The sequence below is a fragment of the Canis lupus genome, chromosome 6 (assembly GCF_048164855.1).
Source record: "Canis lupus baileyi chromosome 6, mCanLup2.hap1, whole genome shotgun sequence".
In the NCBI taxonomy this organism is placed as follows: domain Eukaryota; kingdom Metazoa; phylum Chordata; class Mammalia; order Carnivora; family Canidae; genus Canis; species Canis lupus.
The window spans coordinates 52,022,957-52,039,011 of NC_132843.1; the positions used below are offsets into that span (position 1 = coordinate 52,022,957).

The following is a 16,055-nucleotide window of genomic DNA, read 5'->3' on the forward strand; positions in this document are numbered from 1 at the left end:
TAGTTCACATGGAAATTCAGTCTTTTCTACCCAACAGAGGCCAGTAGCTGAGACTGGACTCTAGACATGAGACATACCTCTCCCAATGAGACCACAGCTAGGCTCATTGGAGGCAGAGGCTCAATGAGGTTTTAGTTCAGAGTTGAAGGTTAAAAGTATTTTGTGGTGGTGACGTCTCTTAGTTCAGAAAACATTAATTTTTGGTTCCTGCTAGTGCTTCACTAGGTTTGTCTGTTTAAAAAAAAGTCTTTAGTTCAGTTAAAAAGTGAGGTTAGGTTTGAGGTTCATACAGGAAGGTTCTGCGTATTTAGCTGTATTTAAAAATCAGCCTTCGTGGGAAGTAAGACAAAAAATGAGCTTTCTGAAAAACATTCTCCAGGTATAACCAAGCCGAAAATTTAGTATCACATAACTTAGTGGGAAATACCCAAACTACAATCCTGGCTTCATATTTCTGGAAATGGAAGCCAGTCACAAACCTTGAGCAGGGCCTTCTGGCCTGCAGGCTGTCCCAAGAGATCCTTTGCTGTGAGACTGGGATTCATCCCTGGTAATGCCTCCCCGCTCACGGAGACATGGACCCAGAGGCCCAGGGTCACGTATGTGACAGCAGAGCTAATTCAGACAGAGCAGTAGCAGTTTATATCCCACCTTACTGCCTCACATTTATAATCCTGCAGATCTGCTTGTCTTGTTCATTCTTGAAAAATATGACCACAGACTTTGCTATTTCTAGACCAGTAAATTGTGTGACAGCAAATGAATACCCGTGGGGCAACAGTTACATTTAAAAAAACAGCAAAGGGAAAAAAAAAGTACTACAGCTTAGCTGCAAAGGTTTCAGGTGTCCTCATTAACATGTGAGGAAATATAGCAACACCTATTGAACCAGTAACATACCTAAAGAATGCTGGGTTTCTCTAGAATGTCTAGAAATAGAAGTTCCTACAACGGAAGATGGTTTGTCTTGTTGAAACAACTCATTTTCCAAGATGTGCTATCAGTCTGAAAGGTGATGTTTATAGAGAAGCAGGGGGATGGCTTAGGGCTGGGGAAAGGAGTACACAAATAAGGATTGGAAGGTAGTTTGCACTTTTGAGGCGTTCTAAGGTCACAACCTTATTCAACCTTAATCCTCTGCTCTCCTAGGTAATATTCTGAGCCACTGTGTGTGTGTGTGTGTGTGTGTGTGCACGCACGCTCCCTGCCTATCATGTCAAGGTTCCCTCCCAATCTTGCATCCCAGTAACCTTTCCACGCTGCACCAGTCCAGTCCCCACCTGTGCGCTGTACAGTTATGCCACCACTGGGAGACTGGAATGGAGTTTGTGCTCTTTGACGCAGATGTTTGTTGACTGCCTCATCGGTGCCAAGCACTCTTCTAACAGCTGGGGAGAGATCCATGAGCAAACATAACACACAGACCTGTCTTTTCTCCTCCGCAGCTGCCTTCTAGTATTAAATACTGCATGTGTTTGGAACTCTTGCTTCTATATGTGTGTCAGTTCTGTCTCTCCCTGTGTTATCAGTTTATTCCATTTCTTCTTAGATGACACGGTTTTGGGTATAGGGACGGTGCCATCCACTGCCTCTGTGATGTTCTCAACACATCCTACAGAGAGGTTTTCCCAAGAGTCCAAAGACTTAATTCCTCACACTAAATACAAAGGAATGAGTTTTTCAAAGGCAGGCTGAGTACCACTTGGAATCAAAAGCATTAGAACAATCACTGAACAGAGGAAAAAGGATTCTCCAATTGTTGATTTTTTCCCCCCAATCTGTCAAAGTCCCTGAAGGCAAATTTTGGTGTGGTGCTAGCATGCCTTCAGCCCAGGTTAATCTGCCTTTCATTTGTTCAAGTATAACAGCAAATGGATTTCAAGCAAAATAGTAAACTTTCAGGTGGTACTCAGATATGGTAAAACTCGAGAAAGTGAAAAAGAGCCAACAAGAATTTAGGGACATTTGGCCAAAAGTACAGCATTAACAGAGGCCAAGTTTTCCCAGTTCTGCACCTCTTTGGGCAAAAATCTAATTTGAACTCTATTTTAGAACAATAACATGCCCTGCCTGCTCAAACTTCACTTATTACCAGAGGGAACAGCTCCAACTCCAAATTAAAAGCATTATCAGTAATCAGAGACGAAAACCCAGTCCTCAGAATCTTTCAAAGGCCAACGATTGCTCCAACTCCTGGCTTCTTAAAGGATCAGTGCCACTTGTATATCAGTGTATGTCTGGCCCATGAAGAACTGAGTGAGGTTACTGTGAAACTTCGGGACCTTATGAATACGGAGGGAAACTATCCAAGGAGCATTTGAGAGTAGTTTTAATGGAGTAAAGTGATCTGGGTTTCAGATTCAACGGGGAAAATACACCTCTCCCTTTTCTTCTTTAAGAGGGAGGCAGCATTAACCTGGCATGTTATCGCCCATCCCTGGGCTCGGCGCTGGGGAAGCCATTAGGAAAGAGTCTTACTCTTGCAGCGGCTGACGGCAATTAGCCCTCCTACCCTCCCACCCAAAGTAAAATGAAGGGGTTAGACCAAGGCAGAAACCTTGGCTCATGAGCCACTCTGCATTTTGTATTTTTCTCTCAGAGACTGTCAGCATCATTCCGTTCTGAGAAATTAAGTATTTCATTAAAAGGTACTGACTCTTACTGACTACAGCATCCAGCTATTTGATTTAGCCACAAATGAATTCCACACCTTAAGAAAAGGCGCATATTGTAATAAAACTGCGACATAGTATCTCCAGCTGACTTCACCACAAAGCCTTTAAGATGCTGGATTTTCATAAAATCAGGACTCCACTAAGCAGTCTGTAAAGGGCTGCCTTTTCCAAGGAAATGCATACCTTCCTCTAGCGTTAGCCCTTTCTAGACCAGGAAGGAGTTGGCACAGGGTGACTGGAAACCCATCTATGTAGCTGGCCACAGTGCCTGACAGCGTCACTGGGTCGGTCCTTTGGTTTAAGTGCTTTGGAATCTAATATTTCATTCCTGTGAAGGGTTGTCCTTTAGTGCCCATAACTTCTCACAGGGATTTGTGGTTATTAAATTAGGAAGTAATGGAGACACATGGAGCAGTCCAGGAATGGGAAGAGGAGCCACTCCTTTGATAGGGAGCAAGGGTCCTAAAATGACCAGTGGGTGAGGATCAGGCCTTGGGGCAGGTTCTGGTGATACTTCACTGGAGCCTCTGGGCAGCAAGGGAATTGATTTAAGGCTAACAGGCACGTCAGGGTTCTACCGAAGAAAAGGGAACATGACCTCAGAAGTCCATACCTACAAAACCTTTGCCTAGAGCTGGCCTCTTCTTTCATTCACAGATTTCCCCAGAGCCACTTCCCCTGTGCCCAGCGCTGACTGTGGCACTGACCGGGACCTCGGGGGAGGGGGGTTCGAGTAGGGGGCATCCACAAAGACAAGGTCCCTGTCCGGTAATTTTGGTCTTTACCTTTCCAAATATTTTGAAAGGTCTCCCCTATTCTCTTTATCTGTACATAATTTCCTTTCCCTCCTTCTGCCAATCAGCCCTGTCACTATCCATCTAGGATATTCTAGGAATGCGTGAGCCCTGGTCCTCAGAAATCTCATATCCTGGGAAGAAGAAAACCCACGCACTCAGATCAAATCGCTATCATGGGCTAAGGTGCAAGTGGAAATAATAAGCTGCCAGTGGGACACAGACTATTTCCTGCAGGGATTCACATTCAACTTGAGTTTTGAGGATGAGCTGCATCTGACGTAGATGAACACCGAACTCTGGCTGAATATAGGACTGCTGTGCCAATGGGTCAGGCTGCTTCCCTAACCTGAAGGTTGGCTCTTTATCTCTCCCGTTAGATTTAAGTAAGGACAACAGCTCACGCTCATCTATTCCTTCACAATGTACAGTCTATATAACCTCTTACAACAGCTCTGTGAAGTCATTCCCCTCACCTGCTTGCAGAGCAGGACCCTGACGCCCACACTCCACGACTTCCCCGGGCAGTAAGTCAGGGCTCTTGCTAAGTCAGCAGGAGTGGAATTTGAACCTGTAGCTGCAACTCTTGCTCTTAATCTCCTATGGAGTGCATTCTGCATTTGCCCAGAACTGTCTCTACATTATCGACAATGAAATGCAAATAAATGTAAATTTTCTATCATGGCTTCAAGCGTAGACTCAGCAAAAGCATCCAGGGAACCTCTCATTTTTGCTCTGAGTATAGTGTGTAGCAAAAGCAGGTCTCAAGGCTAGTGATTCTAGTCTCGTCCAGCACTAGACTACCCCCCATCCCCGCCCCGCCATGGAACTTCTAGAACATGGAGCTAGCGTGAAACCTCTTTGCACACTTATTACCTCTAGCGTTGTATCAGGGTCCCTAGAGGAGCTCCCTGTTACAGCTGCTTAGGCTCTTCCACAGACACCTGAGTCAGGCACCTTGGAGGCAGAGTGCAGCCACCTATTTTCCAATGGTTCTTAAGGTTGGCTGGGCATCAAAAATACCTGTGAAGTTATTTTTTTTTAAGTATGAGCATAGATGTGTTTGAACATTTACAGAATTCATCTCTCCCACTGTCATGGAGTTTAGGCACCAAATCAGAACACTTGCACCTAGGCCACCCTACTAGATAGGTTTTCAGACAAAATCTAGTCAATCTGAATCTGACCGACGTACAAGTTCGCTAGTCCTCCAATAGTATGATATTGATTTTTAAATATTCCAGCCAATTTGGTAGAAAAGCAACTCTCAACTCATTTGGGCCCCTTCTTGCTTGGGATGGTTTCCTGGGCCACATGCTGGAAGGGCCCTGCCTGGTTTCTTGTTCTTTCCACTGCCTCCCTCTTGAGATTCTTCACAGTTTTTGAGCAAGGGGCCACTCCATTCTGAACCAGTTCTGTTTATAGCCATGGGCCTCTATGCTAGGGCTACTTTTGCGTGGTTTTCCTATTGGCTGGGTGAGACTGTGTTAGAAAGGGCTGCTTTTTTTTTTTTTTTTTTTTAATTTATTTATGATAGTCACAGAGAGGGGGCGGGGCAGAGACACAGGCAGAGGGAGAAGCAGGCTCCATGCACCGGGAGCCCGATGTGGGACTCGATCCCGGGTCTCCAGGATCACGCCCTGGGCCAAAGGCAGGCACTAAACCGCTGCGCCACCCAGGGATCCCAGGGCTGCTTTTTAAAACCAGCAATCAACAGATCTCTGGTCAGAGCCAGTGGGTAGGGGAAGGTGCAGGGAAGGCAAGCCATGGAAGATGAGAGCTGGAAAGCTCGCCTGGACAGGAAGAGAGGCCAGGACTGCAGGCTGAAGTGTTGGGGCAAGGGTGAAGAGGAATAGGCAATGGAGAAGCCACACTCACTGAACCTGGGCTGGGCTTCATCTCTGTCTTTCCCTTCCAATCACCCCTGTTTTCTGCTCCCCAAATAGAGCCCAGGGAAGTGGGTCATTGTGAGGACAGAGGTGGTAGCTAAAGGAAGAGCTCAGAGAAAAGATCCAGCCGCTACAGAAGGGAGACAAGCTGTCTACCTTTGCCTCCTATGGCAGCCACAGAGCCCAGGAAATCTTTGGGCTCAGATGGACCATTCAACTCGATTTCTAGGCTACGAAAAATAACACAGAACTAACTTATCCATAAGGGTCTCTCCTTCCTTGTATCTTTACCTTCTCCAATGGTTCAGAGGCCATATTTGAAATATGTGAAGACAAAATGAAATTTTCACATTAAAATGACGACATATTTCAGGAATTTTGTAAACCCAGTGTGCTCAGAGTTCTCTTTTAAAGCCCTCTTGAGGGCAGCCTGGGTGGCTCAGCGGTTTAGCGCTGCCTTCAGCCCAGGGCATGATCCTGGAGACCTGGGATCGAGTCCTGTGTCAGGCTCCCTGCATAGAGCCTGCTTCTCCCTCTGCCTGTCTCTCTCTCTGTGTCTCTCATGAATAAATAAAATCTTAAAAAAAAATAATAAAGCCCTCTTGATTTTTATACTGCCTGCCATCCAGTAATGAGAACAATGCTCTTTTTAAAGATGAAAGGTAATTCTTCCTCAACCCAGAATAGAGTGGCACTGACCTTTCCCTTTCCTGGAAATATATATCTTTTTTCCTAATATAACTAAAGATGCAAGAGCCTTTTCTAGAAGTTCGTTCTAATATTGGGTTTCATGGCTCATTATCTGGCCGCTTCTGCCTTGAAGGTAGTTTTGGTTGTGGCTGGTTCCTCCTCAGCCCCTCAAAAACTCTAAAAATAGAGATGTTTGTCCCTCCTGTCCCCTTTTCCTCCCTACTGCTAAGAATTTAAAAAGGACACTTCTGAGAGCTACCATAAGTCAGTGTGAGCTATGGATAGCTGTTCAATATTTACATTGTAAGTTGCACTTTTTCTTTAAAAATGGAGTCCTTGCGACCTGTGCTTTGATGGATTAACACATGTACTCCTTACAACTAACTTCACAAAGTAGAAGTTACTAGTCCCCTTTTCCAGTTGATGAGCTGGAGTGTCAGCATTTAGAGCTAACTCTTTGCCTGAGGGCACATGACTGTCTGGTGCCTCCAGCTCTGCCTAGGCTGGTTGTGGAGCCTCTGGATCGGACTGCTGACCTTGCCGGTTCCTGGCTGGATGACCTTGAGGAAGCCACATCACTTCTCTGCTCCTCAGATTCCAGATCTATCATATAATGATACTTGTTACATGGGGTTGTTTTGCAAATTAAAGTAAGGAAAGCATTACAGTGCTACCATGTAGTAAATACTCCATAACAAGTACCATTATTACTGTCTCTCCAATATGTCCACAATGCTGTGGTCCATCCTGCTGTATGTCGATGTAACCTTGGGTTTCTGAGCAACTTCACCATACTGTGAGAGCCAGAACTCCTCAGGCCACACATCCCTACTGGAGGAGAGCTGACATAATTAATCAGGTCATGAATAACAAAGGCATTTGCAAAAAAACAGTAAAGATGCATGAGGACCAAATGTAACATGTAGTCCTTAATTGGATCCAGACCAGAAGCATTTTTTTCCTTTGCTGCCCAAGACATTTATGGGTAGAACTGCTGATATTTTAATGTCTGTACGTAGATAGTAGTGCTGTCTTAATTTCCTGGTTTCTAATCATTGTTCTGTGGTGATGGAATCTAGATAATTATTCTGTATCTGTAGGAGATAGACACTGAAGGACTGAGGAGTAAAAGGGAATTATGTCTGTCTCCATCAAACATATATAGAATGATATTAGTAGGCTCACATGTGCACAAGGTGAGAGAGAGAAAAGGGAATGATTGGTACATTGTGACACAGAAAAACACTAACATTTGGGGAATGTGGGGGAAATGCTGAGAGTGCTGAATCTGGACTCAGTGAAAGAACCGAGTTTGATTCTAGTCACCATGTCCTGGTGGCAAGTATGTTAAACTCTCCAAGCTGGTTTCTTAATCTAAAAATTGGGGATAACAAAACCTACATCACTGGGACAAATGTGTATGTATGTTTATGGGTGGATTATTAAAATTGCAGCACATTGTACAAATCATAAATTTTCATGAAGCATCTCAGGCTGGGTTCTGCTGGAAGTCAGGGTAAAGCTAAAAGGTGGGCCATCTCAGCTGGAATATCAGGCAAGCAGGACTGAACACTCAGATGAACCTGACCCTTCACGGTAGACATTCATTTTTGCCAATTCCCCATGGAAGCAAGGAGGTTTTTGACAGAGAACATACCCTATTCTTAATTTTTCTTTAAAAGCCTTCAAATAAGAAATGTAAATATGATGATGCATTCTTGAGATCAGTGACTTTCAATCTGCCTGTACATCAGAATCACCCTTTGAAGCTTTAAAAATAAATACGTGCTTAGACCCTATCTTATAAGAGTCTGATTCATTTGGTCTTGGGAAGATCCTGAACATTCACATCTTCAAATCACTCCACTTCTGAAGAAGCACTTCTGATGTTCAGTAGGGTTGCAAACCACTGCCCTCGACAGAGTTAGTGAAAACCAGTGCCCTAGAAATCAGGGCTGGAACCAAACTCATCTGATGTTATCTAAGTGATCTGAAGGAAAGAATGAAACCTCCCAGTTACCTTGGCTTTTGCTGGTATTTGCAGTCACTGGAGGCCCTTGACATGAATGGTGTGCCATGGAGATGGATAACTGTCCTCCCACAATGAAACGAAGAATGTGTGTAAAATGGAGGCAGTGTTGGGTGTTCACAGGAAAGAAATTGGGCTTGGCTCATGGAATGAGTTCTACAGAAAATACACAGTGACTTAGGAAAGGGACTGTCAAGTGTGTTCTGTGGGTTCCCTAAGGACTTTGGTCTATGGGGCAATTGCTGCTTGGGATGTCATCACTGCTGACTGACCTCATAAAAGATCCTGGAAATGAAACCCAAGGAATCATGGTATCCTTTTAAAAAACCCCACAGGGCATTTGTTTCTTGGAAAGTTCTTGTTGCTATACTTCACACATATTTCTGTCAGAAAAACTCCAAGATGAAAATAACAGAATTAGAAACTAGTGACTAAAATTATTTAGAAGATAGGATATTGCTTGTATAAAGACATATAAGAAAAGTAAAAACGGCTCTCAGATTCTATAAAAGCTGACAGAATGTATAATGGGAATTCATTAGATAATGAGGGGAATAGTAGGAATGGACTTTTTCACTTAAACCTGGAAAGAAGTTGAGAGAGCAAATGTGGAGGTAATTTAAGGTTTAAGGAAAAAATGATTTCCTTATACCCAAAGATTTGAAGGTTCAAAACATTTAGAATCATATTTTGATAATCTCTTGGAAGGGCATGCTGGAGATGTTGAAGAAGTATTCTTAAACTTTGATAGCAATGTTATAAAAGGTAACTGCCATATTTTTCTATAAACATTCTTGACTGTTACTAGCAAAAAAGTATTGGGCTAAATACACTTGCACAAAATTTTAAGCTTCTTATTATGTAAAGAGTCTGTTGCATAGACCCCAGGGAAAGTGAGTTGGGACAGCGGCCCTGAGTGTAGGCAGCCAGTGCTCCTAGTGGGGAGACATGGAGCAGAAGGAGGAAGAGAGGAGTCACCAGCAAACTCTAGGAAGACAGGGAGGCTCTCAGCCTGTCCTGGCCTCCATCCACCACCACTGTCACGTGGCTTTCCTGAGTACTGACTGTTCTCCCATCATAATCTTGGTAGGCTCCCTATTTCCCATAGTATGACATCTAGTACTGGCTTGGCTTTCATAAAGCCCAAGAATACATTCACTAAAAGCAAGTTTCTGGCTGCAGTCACTCTTCCTTTCCTACCACTCAAAAGCAGAGAAGGGACTTGACCACTTGAAATAGCCTTTCTTTGATACCCATAACTCCTACAGGGCAAGGGATATCCCTCTTACTTCTTCCTACACCCCCAAGTTGTTCACATACAGCAGGCCATAAAAACTCACTAAGTGCCAACATCATGTGATTTGTTTCTCTTCTTTTTCACACCCTTCTCACCCACTCTTTATCCACATTGGTCATAGAATACCAAGAGGCTTCTCACATAATCTCCATCATTGTCCTTTGCCAATCGTGCTGATGTAACAATTACAAATGCTGACATTCAGGAACAGAATGGAAAGGGCTCTGCTCCTCGGCTAGCCAAGACCATGGCTGATTTGCAGGGGACAATCTAGGGCAGTAAAGACCTGGAGAAGATTTCAGGAGGTAAAAAGTGAATGGCTGCATTCCTATTAATAAGGGAAAGTGAACAGGGCTTCCAGAAAGAGGCACATATGACAGAGACATGGTTTGGACAAATGCTTTTTCTATCAAAACTTAATCTTCACCTATTTTCAAATAAGAGTACCACTGCCCCATAAATACTACAAAAGTTTTTTGAATTTTTGGAATAACATAAAACAATGAGTTACCTAAAGCCTTATCAGTTTAAAGATTTCGTTTAAAATAGTTTGGCTTTTAGTTTCTAGCCTTATTTTGAGTGGTGTAACTCTGCCGTGGCCCCATCAAAACTCAAGATCATTTAATTCACATTTCATATTCTCTTAAACTACTCAGAACAGAAGAGTAAAATCAAAGGCTAAACCAGAGCTCAGTCGATTAAAATATTGGTGCTTCTACTAATTGGCATACTCCTATGGTGCTATTCTCAAGATTCATGCAGACATATTCCAGAAGTGTGGATTCTGTCTTTGGCAACTTCACAGGAGAGAAAGATGGCATTGTTTCAAGGTAATAACCATGATAACAGACATGACAACACTGAAAATACTGTGATAGAGATTGATGCTCATTCTTTCCTTCCCCTTCATAAAGACAATTTTAATCTCACTGGGGAAGCAAAGTGCATAGCCTTCATTACACATGGGTGGAGGGGAGGTCTGTGACTAAGTTCAGACCAACATATGTAAGCAAAGTTGTTGGGTAGGGCTTCCTGGAAAGCTCACTAGAGCAAGCACACTCAGCCTGAATGTCTTTTTGTCCTTTGCCCTTTAGTTCTTTCTTCCCAGAATGAGCCCCAGATACTAGAGCAAAGTAGCTACCATGGACCTAGGAAGCAATCACAGGGAAGGGCCAAGATTACTGCAGGGATCTCAGGCCTGAGTTCTTGAGCTGCTAAACCAAAGCCAGTCATGACCCACCTCCTCACTTCCTGTTTCTCCATAAGAAAACTTTAAATTCGTGCTATTATTTGACATTTCTGTTCCTGGCAGCCAAATTCTTAACAGGTATAAACAACACTAGTAACCATGACGGTAATGGCCACAACAGCAGCACTGTTCTAAATGCTTTGCATACATCATCACATTTCATACTCATGATTCTCACTGAGCTGTGGTTGTTATCTGCACAGGACAGTCAGGACACTGAAGTGTAGGCCCCACAGCTAGCCAGGAAGCAGAATCACATGTGTCGTGCCTTCTCCCGCCCTGCTAAGTAATGGAAGTCAGCAAGGCACTCAGCTGAGGTTCTGGGGTCATGTGTGCTGTTCTCCTTTATGCTAAACACACACTTCCAGTGTAGGCATCTCCAAGAAAGATTCCTAAAACATACAAACCTAATATTTAAAAAGAGAGAAGTCTGATCTAGTAATGGCACAAAGAAAATCTTCCCTCTGTGAGGATTCAGAGCCACCTGTCCTATTCCCATCACACGCCTTACACTTCTTCAGCCAAAGCATCAGGGGGGAAGACTCATCTTCACTGCTTTACTCAGTCCTTACCATTTTAGATGGAATCACTGCCTAGGGAGCCAATTAGTGGTGGCCTCCTTGGTGTTTTCTCAGTGCAGGCACTCCCTGCCTCCTCACCGCCTGGGACCTCTGACTCCCCTAACATGGGTGGAAATGATCTACCTTCACTAGGAGACACTTGGGTTGATTTTGAAAAAACAAAACAAAACAAATTACTCTGAAGCTGCCTGTGATTTTTTAGAGGCCCTTTCCAAGCATGGACTGACCTTTCTGATCAAAGCTGCCTTTTAAATCTATCATACATAATATAACACTAAATTTGAGGGAGATTTCAAAATGCTGGCTTTATAGTTAGGTCAACTGAAAAATAATTGGAATAGTTTGGAAAATCAGAATCACAGTAATTAAGAACTTAAAAAAGACTGAGAAAATTCTGTGCAATCCCCTCATTGATATCACTTCCTCCTTATTACTTGCTGTTTTGAACAACAGCAGAAAACACTAATGTTAACACTTGTGGCACAGAGCTCCAGTTTAGACCTGAGAAATCAGACATGCATATGACAAATCCAGCCAGAAGCAGGCAGTGCCGGTTATCTACTGAGTCTACTCTCCATTCCCCTCTGACCTACTCTCTAGCCTGCTACTGGCATTTTCTTACATTGCTCCAGACTCAGAAAACAACACATAAGCCTTCACAACCTGGGCCCAATCAACTACTCCAAGTTCTAGCATAACCCCTCAGTCCCTCCAGATTTAAAACTAGCGATTCAAATTTCAAGTCATTAACTGTTTCTGGGTCTTTAGACATTCAATTCCTTCTGCCCACAATGTTCTTCCTGGGCCCTCTTCCTCCTGTCCCCATGTTTGTACTCTGTGACCTTAGAATCTCTACTTTAGAACATCAACCAACAGAAGAACTCTTGTGGAACTTAAAAAGCTGGTAGGTAGTCAGACTAATCATCTAAGTCAGGGATCTGAACTTAGTAGACAAAAGATTTACCTAAGGACATATATCATCAAAAAGGAAAGATCACTTCTACACGCAAGGCAGAAAGATAAAGTCCTGTCACTTGGGACTCTCTTTCTTTTGAAAAGTTTTAAAACATCTTATAGCATAAAAGGGAAAATGCTTTGCTATTTCGAGCTTCTTCTTTCACTCTTATAAATGACATCTGTGATGTCAACATTCAATGATAGCCATTCGGGATTTGGTGTTTTTAATTCATGTGAGAATGCCAATTCCGCTGAGTAAAGGAGATATTAGAGTTATATTTAACATAAAATGCAAATATTGCATTGGAGTGGGTTCAGAATAAAAATGTCAATTATATGCAAAAATTAAATACCACCTTCTTGAATCACTTGCCTTGGCATCATGGAAAATTTTTCAGCCTTCTCCAACAAGAGTGTCAGATCTTGGGAACAGTAATTCATAAATGGCCTGATTCCACAATGAGTCAGAGTGACTAAAATACTCTAGATAAATGTTTCACTTATTTATATTGTTGGGTCAAAACTCCAGTTTATTTAATTATCTGTGTTGGTGACATTTTTGAAAGAGTCACATTTACTGCTTTGCACTCTTTCATGTCCCTATGTTGTTGACACACACAACAGACTATATAGACAGGGTTTATGGAGGGTACTGAATGGGGACCTCAAGTCCTTAAAACCTACTAAGGAAGCTTAATAAAATAGGCAGCCACAGTGATTTTATTAAAAATAGAGCTTTTCTCTTGAACAAATGGTCTCTGCACTAAGGCAAGATCTTACTGAATCTTTGACCCTGGGAATTCTAACATATTCTCTTGCAGTGAAAGGGGACATTATATTGAAACCTTAAATTATGGGAGATTATGAAAATGAAGCTTTTTAATTAAAAAAACCAAGCCATAAAATCTCAGGCTTTAATGTAACCTCTTTTACTTCCTTTTAAAATGCAAGTCCTTCAGGTCATATAGAAATGTAATCTCTGGTTTAAAATTTAGTGCTAGATATGAGCCAAAGGATTAAGGACTCTGAAGCTAAGATTAAATACATACTTTTTAAAATATGCACTTTTCCAAATTAGCCTTGATGGCTCTTCCATTCATAAAATATTGGAAGAGGAGCTAGTGATCCATGTCATCTTATACTTTTGACTCAACTGGTGTTTCTCTTATTTGTGGGTTTATAGTGAGCAGTGGAGGGAATCTACTGAGGCTTTCAGTGGACACAGTAGGACTCTACCATGCTTCTATTTTGGAAATTAATACTCAATAGATAAAACATACTGATCTCTATTTGTGCAGTTACTCCCTATTATTTTTGCTTAGATTTATTGATTTCAATGTGAAGCAATGTTTTTAAGTTGGGGCAATGTGAATCTACTCTTTGAATATGTTAGGGGGAAAATGCCTCAGAGGCCAGCATGACAGTTCCTGAATGGCTAACATGTCTTCTACTTGAATGAGGAAAACTAATATATATTCACCTCAGTACGATGTACAAAAAATCATAAAATCTCTAGCTATAAAATGCTTATCATTTGATTTGCTATCATTCCCAAAGGACTAGTGAAAATCCCTATATGTTACTTTGAAATGAAAAAAAATCTTTGCTTCATTTCTTTTTGACTTATAAATCTATTACCTATATCTGTCTTTTAAAAATTGCATCCATAAGAAAGGTTTAAAAAATAAAAATTGTATCCTTGTTTGACTGACAGTGGAAAGGTGTGGGCTAAAAATGAAAATTTCTTAACCTAAGGTTTCATTTTAAATATTATTGACCTGGAATTATAATGCTGGTATTGACACCCAGTGACATTTTGTGGTATAGCCATTAAGTAATGAAGCTAATTTCGATAATCTATTACCCGGTTCCCATTATTATGCCATTAAATACCTCTAGGGTTTTAGTACTGAGACATTCCAGGAACTTATTCGGATGTGGTATGTAGAGAAGTTTGGCTTATAAAGAAAATCTTTGTTTTCATTTAATTCCCAATCAGTAGATATGCTTCATTAGTCCAGCAATTGGCTCACAGAATTCTTGGTGGTGCTTCTAAGATTAAATCACAACAGACAGAATTACTAGCGGAATAAAGGCAGTTCTGCTGAAAGTGGCCAGGTTATAGAGGGCTTGACTTACTATCAGGAAAATGCTAAACAAATCCAGTCTGTGAAAACTTTCACTTTTCTTGTTAAAAGTATATTCATAATTTCTACTGTGTTTCCCATAGTTGTCAGCAACCAGACGGTGCTTTTCTTTTGATGAATGAGATACTGGTTGAGGAATGTTCCTTCCACAAAGGTTCCAAATTTCTCATAATCTTCTGCCATTTAGAGAGGCCAGTTTTGTACTTACCATGCCACTGAACAGAGAAAACTATCTGCCTTAAAAGACTTTGGAGCAGATTATATAAACCTGCATTGAGGTATGCTATATGAAACAAACATTCTCTTTGTGAAATCCCAAACCTTAAGCCCCAAACTAAAGGTTCTCTCTCTTCTAGTGCTTTCTTACTTAAACTCACCACACCTGTTCCCTATTACATGAGCCCTTTCACTCCAGTCCAAAGGGTATCCATGTTTCTTTCAATATGTACATTTCTTTTTCTGTGTTTTTATTCACAATACTCCTCCTGGGCAGCCTGGGTGGCTCAGCGGTTTAGTGCCACCTTTGGCCCAGGGCGTGGTCCTGGAGACCCAGGATCGAGTCCCATGTTGGGCTTCCTGCATGGAGCCTGCTTCTCTCTCTGCCTGTGTCTCTGCCTCTCTGTCTCTCATGAATAAATAGACAAAATCTTAAAAAAAAAATACTCCTGCTTTGTAGAATGCTCACTTTTTCTTAATTTCTTTAATGTCTAGCCAAGATTCACCTCCATATAAGACTTGTCCTAAATGTTGTAGCCTCTCAACTCCTTTTCTATCCTGATCTCCTTTTATATTTATACAGAAATATATGGGAAATATATTTTTAAATTGAGAACTTGATATAACTAGTATTATAAAATACTGTTTCATGTATATCTGTGTGTCTCTTATATTGTTGGACCCCTAGCTCAATTGTGTATTTGTGGGTTATAATAACAACAGAAGGAATTTCAGGATGTGAATATTCAGGCCTACATTTGTAAGGAGGCTTAAACTGAACATGTTAATCTGAACTTCTACCTTAGGAAACCAGAAAAAGAAGAGCAAATTAAATCCTAACTAAATGGAAGTAAAATAATAAAAATTAGAGCAGAAATTAATTTAAAACAAGAAATCAATAGAAAAAAAAATAAGCAAACCCAGAAGCTGGTTCTTCTTTGAAAAGATCAGTAAATTCAGTAAGCCTCTAGCCAGGCAAGGTAAGAAAAAGAGAACAAAAATTACTAATATCACGAATGACAGAGGGAACATCACTGGAGATCCCATGTGAATTAAAAGCATAAGAGAAATATCATGAAAAACTCTATGCCCACAGATCTGACAACCTAGAGGGCATGGACCAATTCCTTAAAAGACAATCTTCCAAGACTCACATAAGAAAAAATAGGTGATCTAAATAGGCCTATATTAACAATTTTTAAACAATTTTGAATCAATAATGAATAACCTAAAACAGAAAGCATTAGGCTCAGATCTGAGAATTCTACTAAACACTGATGAATTTTACCAAACATTTGAGAAATTATACCAAATTTTTGTAGTCTTTTTCAGAAGATAAAAACAGAGGAAGTACTTCTCAATTCACCATTCTATCAAGCCACATTACTCTTATACCAATACCAGAGAGAATGACAAGAAGCCTACATAGTAATATCTCTCGTGACCATAGACGCAAACATCCTCAACATATGAACAAAGAAATCCAACAATAAATAAAAAGATGGATAAAGAACAAATAGGTGGGATTTAT

The 16,055-nt window shown here is 41.3% G+C and overlaps 1 protein-coding gene and 1 long non-coding RNA gene across 24 annotated transcripts in view; one reads left to right on the top strand and one right to left on the bottom strand.

The window, feature by feature from the left end:
* The window catches only part of NME7 (NME/NM23 family member 7), a 269,129-nt gene that overhangs the window by 743 nt on the left and 252,331 nt on the right, over positions 1-16,055 (bottom strand). For 4 of the 6 annotated variants that reach the window (XR_012032960.1, XR_012032963.1, XR_012032961.1 and 1 more), the window contains exon 12: positions 14,055-14,213. The exons of the other annotated variants lie outside the window; for them this stretch is intronic. The gene's annotated coding sequence lies outside the window, so the exon portion shown is untranslated. The remainder of the gene's footprint in view (positions 1-14,054; positions 14,214-16,055) is intronic. 6 annotated transcript variants of the gene reach the window in all.
* The window catches only part of LOC140635627 (uncharacterized), a 54,630-nt gene continuing 48,123 nt past the window's right edge, over positions 9,549-16,055 (top strand). For all 18 annotated transcript variants that reach the window (XR_012032972.1, XR_012032976.1, XR_012032971.1 and 15 more), the window contains exons 1-3: positions 9,549-9,679; positions 10,031-10,204; positions 14,392-14,586. This is a non-coding gene — a long non-coding RNA (uncharacterized lncRNA). The remainder of the gene's footprint in view (positions 9,680-10,030; positions 10,205-14,391; positions 14,587-16,055) is intronic.